This window comes from Leuciscus leuciscus, assembly GCF_965113295.1.
Source record: "Leuciscus leuciscus genome assembly, chromosome: 11".
In the NCBI taxonomy this organism is placed as follows: domain Eukaryota; kingdom Metazoa; phylum Chordata; class Actinopteri; order Cypriniformes; family Leuciscidae; genus Leuciscus; species Leuciscus leuciscus.
The window spans coordinates 8931124-8943226 of NC_138735.1; the positions used below are offsets into that span (position 1 = coordinate 8931124).

A 12103-nucleotide genomic window follows, 5' to 3' on the forward strand; every position below is an offset into this window, starting at 1 on the left:
TTTGAAAAGAAAAATGGCATGAATAATGTCTAAGCACTAGTAGTTGTGTTCACTTGCAGTGCATTAGCAATCTTCCCATTGTGAAGTTGTACATGCTGGTATTCAGGATGATGCGAGTCGCTGATGCAGAGGTCTCCGTCAGGAACTCTGAGGTGTGGCCTCAAGGTCTTTAAGGTGTCCCTCTGACGAGATGAGGCTCTGGTTGAGCTGGCCAAATCCAGCTATAGATAGATTTACAATGACGTCACATCCCGCAACTCCTTACGGCGCCATCTTGTGTGTCAAGTGGGTCAAAGCATTTGTGTTACGGAGCATTATAATATCCTGAATCGGCATTATTCTGAACATGAAAATCATACGATTATTCTCCGTTTGGCTGGAGTTAATGTTCAGTGCTGCTCTTGTGAACATTTAGAGGTTTTGTGCTCTGGAGATGTGACACTTTATCTAATAATTTCCAAGATGGGCTAGCTAAACGCGCTAGCTCTCATCGGCTGTCAAATCGCTGTAACGTTACCCAGGTGGCTACTATCGACACAGCCCTTGAGAGGTGTTGGCTGGGCAGAAGCACACTCTGACGATTGTCCACCTTCATCACTTTCTCTGTGGCCACATCAGCTGGTCTAGCCAGAGGCAGAGGCTACACCTGGAGCACATCGCTCCGTGCCTCTGCTCTCCATCTCTCTCCTACACTAAATTAGTTCGGAGCGTTGTGTTGTTGTTTTTTTACCCAGATGGTGTTGTCTTGACACTGAGTCTAAATGTACCGTATAATAAGGGCTGTGCAGATATCAGCCGCCTGGCTACAGCGATGTGAACCGTCAATGCAGGGCTCCAGACTAACTTTTCCATGAGGGAGAGAGAGCAAGACAGCGCTTAGTTTGGAGACGGTGAAGTCTTGTTTACACTTTCGCCTGGCTCCGAAGAGAGAGGGAGTGCGCGCGCGACCGGCTCTCTCTCTCTCTCTGCTCGTTCTTTCAGTTAAACATGCGCCCAGTTCATCTACATTACTCACCGATCAAATAAGACTTTGGCGGGCGCTAAAACAAGTTCAATGCAGGAGAATTCATGCGTGAATTTAACTGAGTAGTACATGACCATGCACTCGCACAAATGCGACCACATACAATTTTAACTCGCACATTCTAACAAAATAATTGTATGCTTCCAGAGACTTTCTTCCTCTTAATTCGTCACGCACTAACGGTGTGGATGAGATACTTGGCAATGTCCATTTCCTGAATATCGGGGTACGCCGCAGGATTAGCCTACATAACCAGTCCTCTTTCGACATTGTGTAAGGATCCTTTCCATCGATATAACTCAATTTCTCATCATATCTTGCCTTGCAAACATCGTCTAATGTGTCCCTGTAAATAACCTTCACCTTGTCGCCATGGTTTGGAGGAATTTGTCATCGTTATCTCAACACAAAAGAGTCAAAAATACTTTATATTAACTGGCTTTCTATTAATGTAGCACAGTGAATGAGCCGTGTCTCCCAGTGGCTTACTGACAGTTTTGACACACAACATGGCGGCGCGCCGCAGAGGATAATGGGTAATTCGAGAAACGGAAACCCATCTATTGAGCTGTGGTACATTCATTGGTACATTTCAAATATTGGTCACACTTTAGAATAAGGCCCTATTAGTTAATGTCAATGCATACATAGGCCTATGAATCTTTGTTACAGAAAATAAAATACAACAGTTCCACAACGAGGCAAGGCAGTGAATGATCCATCTGTTGTATTCTTCATTTCACAGGAAACGAAGGACACTTTTGGAGGCTGCATGTGAAGGAGGCTTAGAATTGGATCAGCCTTCGTCGTGCCACGGTGACTCAGTCGGATGCAGCCTCTGAATTGGGAAGCAGCAATGGATCCTTCATGGCCTTACCTTCCCCAGAATTCATTGCGCACAATTGACGACAGGATTTCTTTGAGAGAAATTGCCGAATTACACTTTTAAATGCAAGTAATGCTTTTTTAAACAAACAAACAAAACATTATTTTGGCTAAAGACAATTTCAAAAGAAAGTATGCAATAAAGCATCAGTTGTATAAAAAAAGTATAATGATTAAATTACACTTAATTTTACACTATTGGTTCTTTTCGGTCTCTATCCTCTGTGAGTTCATGGACTAATGGAGTGTTTGAGAATAGGTTTGTTAAATACATGGACAGAGGATAGGTTTAGAATACTTAGATATAATGAATTCTGTTTTCCTTCAAGAAACCTATATAAATAGAAAATATTATAGGGTAGATTGTGTACAGTTGAGACACCTTAAATAACTTGCGCGCGCAGCATGCACAAGTTGTGATTTTTGCTGTGCACATGCGTATTAGTGTCCTCTTTTATCCTGCAAAATCTGAAGACTGGACGCGTCTCCGATCAGAAGATATCTGCAAAAGTTTTTTTTCTAAGGTAAGGCTTGCATCGTTTTTTGCGCACTCAACTATGAATAACCTATTATCCTTCTGTGACTGTTAAACGTAACTGGTACCATTACAAACGTTATTCTGTGCCCTAAAAATTGGCATATTTCATGGTATTGAGTCATGCAAGCTCAATGCAAAATCTAGAGAAATGTGCGAAGTGGCCAGCGGGGGATAGTTGAGACACCGTACCCCAATAGAGTTATATTACAAAACACGCTGTTTATTTGTTCAGTGTTATGATAACAGGTTAAACTTCATAATTGGCCAGCATAGGACGCAATTAAAAATACAATTTCATATTTATTATATTTAAACTGTAATACAGTTACTGTATATTATTAATGAATATATTTTTCTAACATGCATGTTAAAGATAACCTAGCAAGTTGTCAAATAGACAAGGTGGTAAAATGATATCTGTTTGTTAAATATCTTGTTCATGTTTTATACATTTTAACGGTGCTAATTTACATCAAATTAATGAATTTAGAAAGGATGAACAAACAGACATGTTGCCCAATTGTTATTTTCTTCATTTCCCTCATTAGAAATGGGTGTCTCAACTGTACCATAGTACTGTCTCAACTGTCCCGTACATTGGTACAGTTGAGACAGAGTTGACACAAAAAGCACCTTATTTTTATTCGCTAATTGTGGAAAATATAAACTACTTATGGGTATTATTGATTGATAATATATTTGATTGATAATAAATTAGTCTACAAGCTAATGTAATGTCATGTGGCATTTCATGTGAAAATTCTATTCTTTTCAGTATGTATTTTTGTGTGAAAAATCAAAACTCAAAAAGTGTCTCAACTGTACACAGTCTACCCTAATGAATGGGATGTGGTGGGAGAACAATTTGCTTTTAGTCATGGAACAAACAACAGTGCCCGTTTTATTTTATTTGTTCATTTTACACCGGACAGCTTTTTGAATGAGGCTCAGTATAAAGCAGGTTTTGCAAAAAAATGGCTCCTGAAGGATGTAGCAGTGCCAACTGTTCGTGATCCAGCTACACATCTAAAAGTATGTATTACGCGTTGGTTTTCCAAATTGCCTTTGAATTTGTCAAGTTCATAATAACATGTTAGACTTATAAAGTTTGTGATAGCACCATGAGTCCAGCTATGTTGTTATTTTTTTATCGCGCTGATAGTGGAATCTTTATTTGTTAAGGACAGCACATCAGAACAGAGCAGCCAAACCAGAGATGTTGCTTGCCAGACAGACGCAAAACCGCTGACCAAGTCTGTTGGTACTCAGTCATCAATGAAGACGTTTCATGTTCGCTACAGGAGTTCAGGTATGTTTATGTATTATATGATACTGCTTATACAGAGGACCTATAACTAGTCTTGTTACACAACAAGTGTCACATAACAGTAACACACAACTACTTTGTATATTACAGGTGTCCAGACGACAGATACAGTTTCAGACATTGACAGTTTGTCACCAGCAGCTGGTTTAAAGGTCCCATGACATGAAATTTTCACTTTCTGAGGTTTTTTAACATTAATATGAGTTCCCCTAGCCTGTATATGGTCCCCAAGTTTCTAGAAATTTCAATCGGTGTAAATCGAGCTTTTGCTATCTTTCTCTGCCTTTGAGAAAATGGAGGCTCATACACGCTGATCTTGAATCTCCTCTTTATGACGTCATAAGGAGGAAATGTTACCTCCCCTGTCTCTGCTTTGCCCGCCCAGAGAATATTTTCCGCCCATGAGAAAATGCGCTAGGAAGTAGGAACGCGCGCGCGCGATTTTAGTTTGTCCACGAGAGATATTATGGCTTTTGAGCGAGCGAAGCATAATAATTGCTCAATAATTGGATGTACAAATGAACACCGAAGGGTCAAATACAGAGCTGGGCTTGCTGAACGTCTGAAACTAAAGTCTGGATCACTCTCTTTGGCTCAGCTACACACCTCGGACAAGTAAGTCAACTAATGATATATAAGTGTGTTGCTTTACTGTTTATGGTTACCTAGATTGTTACACGTAGAATGTGGCTGTAACATTAGCTATGCAGCTATGCAGTTTATGTGTGTGAATACACACACTGTAACGCGAGTGTTGTACACTTCTTTGTTATTTGGATAACCGTTTTCCTGTTGGTTATATGGCGCGCGCGATCGATATCCGCATTTCAAGATCGCAGAGCTTGATGTAATTGTAATAAGATAAATACAGACGTTACAGATCTCTCATGAAAAGGCAACAGTAGGTTAGCATTAGCTACATGATAATAACTGTAAACCATCCGAATAAAGTACTGTATCCAGACATAATATTTTAAACTAACCATTCGGAAACGTCCTGCTGGAGCCGCTGAGTTGCAACTTCTTCATCCGTTGCTTCTCCATCTGGATCAGATTCTGGGTCAAACTGAAATGCTTGAAAGACTGCGTGTCTTCGTGCCATTGCAATATCCAACGTAAACATGCACGCCACGGTACCGTTGCGCAAGATGGTCAAGGCCACACCCACCCTCCACCTTGCGCCACCTTTCTCCTCCTTATTAGTATTTAAGGCTACAGACACCGAAACGGCCTGTCTGAAGGAAGCTCATTCTGGGACTGGCTTGTAGTGGCTATAATTCTGCACCGAGGCTGAATTTTTGGGAAGAGATTTCAGATACAGTACTAGGGACCACTAAGGCCTATATTAAAGCCTACAAAAAGTAGCATGTCATGGGACCTTTTAATATTTAGGACCTCTACACCTATAAAGTGGCCATCAAAGAGACCTCGTGTGGAACTGGAGGAAGAGGATGACGAAGAAACCCTAATGGACACATCATCTGTAGTAGCACCTGAAGAGCAAGATTATACATTTGATCCAGCAGAGACGGACACAACTTTAACGGAGACAGCAGACATGTCGTAAGTTTCAAAACTGTGCATTTGTTTTAGAACAGGGGTGTCAAACTGAGTTCCTTGTTGGCCACAGCACTGCAGAGTTTACCTCTAATCATTATTAAACACACCTGAGGCAGCTAATCAACTCTCTAAGGCTCATTAAAAAAGTTCAAGTATGCCTGTTGATCCTTCTGGAACTGAGTTTAACACCCCTGGTTCAGAATTGTATTATTTTTATTATTATTATATTTTGTTACTTTTGTATTTAATATTTGTTAACCAGTACGAGTTTTTGTTTCTTAGTGCTCAAGCAAAATGGCAAAATGAGACGCTAGATCGCCTGAGTGAAAGGGAAAGGGTCATCGTTGGAGGTGACATGAGGGCTGACTCACCAGGTACATAGTTGTAAATAAGAAGGATGCATGGATGCTCGGGTATTTTCCGGATCATGAAGCATAACATGCATAGGTAGTATCTAATAGGGGTGTAACGATACATCGATATAACGTCTAACGATACGATGCATCGATTCCACTCTTAAAATATCGATATACACCTTTATTTTGACACTCCACATTCTCACGTAACATCCTTCCGCCAAAGCGCACATTTTCGTTTACTCACCAACCGCCTGCCGGTGTGTCTTTATAACATTAATCTCCTCATCTGAAATAGACGCCTGACAAAACTGACTAAACCCTACGTTTTTTCACAAAAGCCGGTTGTCCGCTGTCAAGGCATCGCGAGTTCATGTTTTACAGAGCAGAGACAAGCACTCGCACCCTTGTTGGTGAACGCGAGTCCGTTTTAGCTACTCAGTGCGCAGTATTCAGGTCAGATGTCACTTTGAAAAGACGCGCTGGCTAAGAGGAGTTTCGTCAAAGCTGACTAAGTGATCGAGGGTGGATAATTTCAATGAACTCGTGATATCTTCTTCAGGGTGTAAAAGGAAAATAAAACCGTAAACATTTTCACAGAACCTTACTAAAGCAGTTCGTTTAGTGGTGAGAGAAAAGCTCTCTGTACTGCGTGTACGTTATCACAACAACAAAGTTTGTCAGGCGTCTATGTCAGCTGAGGAGATTAACGTTACGAAGATTAACCGAGTGTTGTATTATTTATCATAGCAATTACTTGATTTTGTTAGACTCAGAGAAATGTGAATCTGCTCTGCAAAAAAAACAAAAAACTTTTAACATATTAAAGCATACTTTCAATTAACTTTGATTTTGTAATTTACCTGTATTTAAGTTATTATTATTATTATTAATCAAAACAACCCAGCTGCAGTTTGATTGATATTACTTGGAATGCACAATAATAATAATAAAAAACATGATTTATGAAAATGAACAAGAACGGAGTACTTGCAAATTACCTCTTCTGTTGTAAATGTCCCAATTGGGAGAGAGTGTGCAATTTTCAAAGAGTTTAATTAAACATTCATGTTATATATTTTGGTTGCATTTGTGAGTTAATAAAAACGTAACTGGTTGTGTGAACATAATATCTAAATATATCGATTAATCGATCGATATAGCCCTGAATCGAATCGAATCGAATCGTATCGTAGAATTTTTTGAAGTATCGGCAAATATCGTATCGCTGGCTGAGAGAATCGATATCGTATCGTATCGTGATGAACTGTCCGATTTACACCCCTAGTATCTAACTGAATTCAATGCACTCGTGGTAATAATGCTTTGTGTAATATTACTTTCAAAGGCCACTCTGCAAAGTTTGGAAGCTATACATTGATGGACCTTCAGACCAACACCGTTGTGGACACACCAGAGCTGGTTCAGGTGGGAGAGAAGAAATATCAGTATTTAAAAAAATTACATTTTGAGAAGTTTAAAACTTCTGGTTTGTCTAAGTTGATTGTTTCGTTCCCTATACTTGTCTATTTCAGAGTAACGAAGTGGGAGGAAGCTACCACATGGAAAAAGGATTACAGAGGAGCCTTGCCCTGTTGGAAGCTCGTGGTGTTACTCTGGAGTGTATTGTAACTGACCGCCGAATTACAGGGGGTACTGGGGGGTACTATACCCCCCAATGAAGACCCAGTAGGGGACAGAAATATCAGTTTTGGGGGGGTCAGATAATTTTTCTGATATTGTGAAAAAATATAATTACAGTTACAATACAAGTCAACTCCTATTTTCACTGTAGGAACATTTTAATGTAAAGCGATTTCAGACACCCCTATTGTGGACCGTACCATTTTTAACCACCGTGGCGATAGAGAACGACTTCAACTTCTCAAGCAAGTGTCAACGTTGAATGACAAAACGCTAGTTTCATAAAGTATCATTCTTTTCAACATTCCTTATTTGTATATTCAAAAATATTTAAAATAATCTAATTTAATAGTTATAATTTTTCAATGTAAATGATTTAATTTTATTGGTAACAGCCTAGTGTCTAATTATTTTAATTGAATATATTTATCAAATTTAAGAATTTGAAATGAAATATGGAGCATACATTTAATAAAATTAGGGGAAAATGCCCTTTATAAAGGTACAAAAAATGATTCTGAGTGTTTTCAAACAGTGATGTAATGAAACATTGACAATTTAAGCTTGAAGGGAGTAAAGCCTCTGTTTAGGCTATAAAGGAAATGTAATTTTGCCAAAAGAAGAACTTTTATTTTAAATAAATGTTAATTTTAAATCAGCCTACTTCAGTGTGATGTTACCATATTATCATGCTTAACACTAAGAATTTGAATAATTGTAATGTGATGATCAGATGCAGATCTAAATCAAAGAATATAGGCGGTTTGCGGGTGGATTTTTTATTTTTAAGGCGAGACACTACAGGTGAATAGGGTAAAATGTTTAAATAATAGATATCACCATGAAACTTCCTCAGTTGATTACTTACACAAGTATATAAAAAAATGTATTACAAGTTTTAGAAATGTATATGTTTAATTATGCAAATGAGGCATTATCTCATTAAATATGTACGATTTTGCATATATTTTCGGTAGATAGATCTGAACATATGATAAAGCCAGATGCAAAATTATTTTTTCATTTTGTTTACACACAAGATGAAAATAAAAACTCGGAGGGATTTCAGGATATATGCTTTCATTACCTAGGAAATTAAAATATACTGTCCATAGCCTTAAAAAATCGATTTTCACCTTTTTTTTTTTTTTTAAATGTCACATAAATCAGGCCAGGAATGATTTATTAACAAATCCCTCTGAAAATATCTTCAGAATACTGCTAAGTGTATAACTGGAGAGTTTGGTGTACACAGGTGCTACACAGGCTGAGATGTTTCTACTGGAGAATGACAAAAAACTCATTTTGAGAAAACGGCAGTTAAAGAGTTAAATAGCTCTAAATGAGATTTCGTCGTTAGCTTTAAATCCCCCTTTGGACATTCACCATTGGTTACTGATAGAAAGGAAATGCCCATATTTGGGTTACAGAGCAGGAGACTCAGAGCTTTACAGCGATCCCGGTCATGACAGACTTCAGTAAACAGACGGATCTCGGCGTGTCGCGCTGGAATGATAACTTCTTGGTAAATTCGGGAGAATTTCTTGGTAAATTCGGGAGAAGTAAACAAAATGTAATAAAATAAACATCTTAATGTATATTTTCAACGTTTTCTTTATAGCAGCTTGAAAGAACACATATTGAAGGAGTAAACTAGCCCAAAATCTCAAAACTGACCACTGTCACGGTAGATGTATTCTCTGTTCCTTCTAGTCTTGTGTTTATGTTGTTGTGTGAGCGCGTGTGTTGTGGGCGTGAGTGTATGACATCACTTGATCCGCTCCAGCTGATCATCATCTCATCACCAGCTGCAAGCAATATCATGACTCCTTAAATACTTACCGTTGTTCTATCATCCTTGTCAGATCGTTGTTTGATGTCGTTGGTGTTCCGGTGTCCAGTTCCTGCCTTGTGTTCCTGTTCCCAGTTCCTGTTCCCAGTTCCTGCCTTGTGTTCCTGTTCCAAGTCTTCGTTGTGGATTCACCCGTTGTCTCACCGTCACCTTCACTGCACTTCTTCACGGATCCTGACCATCGAAGTCCCTGCGTCACTCTTCCCATCGGCTTGCACTGTTGCACAGTTGGACTGTTGTTTGCACTATCTGAATAAATCACTTGCAATTGCTTCCTGTCTCGTATCCAGTCATTATGACAACCACTGCATGAAAAATCTTTGTTTTTGCCTGCCGTGTCTCGCCTTAATAGTGGATTCGGGCGACTCAAAGTGCACCAGATTAATGAATTTATCTTTAAAATGTACAACATTTTCTTCCGGGGGGAATGCCCCCGGACCCCCCTAGAGGTACCAAGCTCCACCAACAGAAAAAATGGTGGAAAACACATTAGGCTATATGATGATCTACAAAAAAATACACATTTTTATTATCTTATTATTAAAATACATTATTATGATTTTACCACCTGCGCCTCATTTTGAGCCAGGAAAACCCTGAAATAGGCAATAGGCTTCTTGTAAAGGTATTACTATTTACTAGTAATTAGAATGGTATTTCAGTGCACTTAACTTCTAACTTTTGGGAGTTGATCAAAACAGTTCTCTTTTGGATATATAATAACAATGAGATATTCTGTAGCCTACTGATTATCAGTTTGTCACATGTTTAGACCTTGTATGTGTGTTGCACAACACATGTTGCACTTGGCGATCACGGTGGGGATTGATATGGTAGTGGACCATGATGGTCATAGAAGAAGTGAAGGAGCAGTACCCCCCAATTATGGTGGGGTAATTCGCACTCTGCCTCAGAGATTATGTTCATCAACCAGTTTTATGATGTGTGGCACATCGAAAAAGGTTTTATTCATTATAAATCGTACAAATTCAATAACATAGATTTATAAGTGGGTTTAATGTGAAAATTAAGAAATTGTGACAGTTTATAGGCATATCACAAATATTTAGTACTGGCAAACTGTGAACATCACTGTATTTATTCTCAGCAGTAAAATGCTTGTCTATATTTTTATTTACAGGGATTGTGAGGAAACTTGAAAACATTTCCAAGATGAAAGACTTGTGAAAAATTACGGAAATGGCAGAGAAGCATTAAAAACCACATTTACTGCATCATCTTCAACCACTGGACCAGAAAGAGTGGCAAAATGGAAATCGATTCTGAACCATGTCAGGAACGTACACAGAGGATCCAAACTTTCCTGCTCGTCTACATCATCTAAAGGGAAGCAGAGATAGAAACAAGTGGCTTGTTGCCAGTATGATACTGTAAACAAATATTATTTTTAGGCAACACGTACGACATGTAAAAAAAAAAAAAAAAAAAGGGGACTGTTAGTCGAAGTGTAAATAACCTAAAATTAAAGTTATTAGTTGTAATTAATGCAATTTTTTTATCATTTCTCATAGGAACTCAGGCATTCTACAAGCTGGAGAAAGTGATGACAAACACGCGGATTTTGAAGGACATCACCAAACTAAGTCCACATCACCAGACTTCATCTTTGGAATCATTTCATAGTGACATTCTACGGTTTGCCCCCAAAAATGTGGTGTTTGTCACGGTTCATAGATCCAATGTCTCTCTCTAGTCTCGTGCCTTGTTGTTTACATGTGTGTGAGTGTGTGTGTCCGGATCGTTACGGTTGATCAGTATCCAGCTGCAATCACTCATCATCACCAGCTGCCACTCATCTCATCTCCTAGAAATGCTCACCACTTTCTCATCTCCTTTGTCAGATCGTTGCATGAAGTCTCTGTGTTGTCTGATCCTGTTCCCGTGCCTCGTGTCCCGTCTTGAGTTCCTGTGTTCCGGTTTCGCGTCTTTGTTGGATTACGTTTCATGTCTGGATCACGTCATCACTCATCAGAGCACGCTGCACTTCATCCATCACTCCGTGTCTGACCATCAAAGTCCCTGCGCCACCGCCTGCATCACCCGGATTATTCATCATCATCATCATCATCATCATCATCATTGACTATTAAATAAAAGCTTTTTACTTGCACATTGTGTCCTCGTTTCTGACGTAACAGTGTTCCCATTTCTTGGAATGTTGTGCAGGTGTTGTGCTGTTAAAATAACTTTACATCACTATAGGCTATTTTCCTGAATTGTGTCTGTGCACTTGCAGACTAAACCTGGCTGCATTTCATTACAATGAAAATGCTGGTCGTGCACAAGCAACATCATCAACAGGATATACATTTATAAATACATTTTGTTTTATTGCACAGAGTACCTAGATGACCTGCAGGACCTAATATTTGAGCATGTTTTTGTGGACCCTGCTCCATACATGGATGAGGTACTTAAGATACCCATACTATCAGACCTTTGTGCGGAGTATGAGCGGCCAGACAAGGAGGAGGTCATTTCCACCATGGTGTCCAGATTCAATCATCAGCTGGTAGGAAACCAACATATCTGCCCTGATCATCTGGAAACTCACGGCGAACCCTCATCACCACACAGCCTGGAAATCCAGACCTAAATCTAACTCGCTGAGCAAATTCAACTTGTGCTCTCGCGAGAACTCTGGAATACCAGGGTAAGGTTCCATAGTCGGCTCGATAAATGTATGCATTCTGAAGAGAATACACGTTTAAACAAACAGGATCCAATCCAGGATGCTCAGTCATTATATATATAAAGATATTGGGAAGAATGTTGATAAAGCAAACCGGTTTGGTTACCATTGACTTCTACTACATGAAGGGGAAAAAACTGATTAATTATTATAATTATTATTATTTTTTTTTTATTTTTTTTTTTGTGTTTGACAGAATAAAGT

The 12103-nt window shown here is 38.9% G+C and overlaps 1 long non-coding RNA gene across 1 annotated transcript; it reads left to right on the plus strand.

Annotated features, from left to right (window-relative positions):
- The first annotated feature begins 3585 nt into the window (after positions 1–3585).
- On the plus strand, positions 3586–5709 carry LOC309509982. The gene is made up of 3 exons (XR_014210139.1): positions 3586–3756; positions 3865–5337; positions 5617–5709. It is a non-coding gene; the product is annotated as an uncharacterized lncRNA (long non-coding RNA).
- Positions 5710–12103: the final 6394 nt, after the last annotated feature.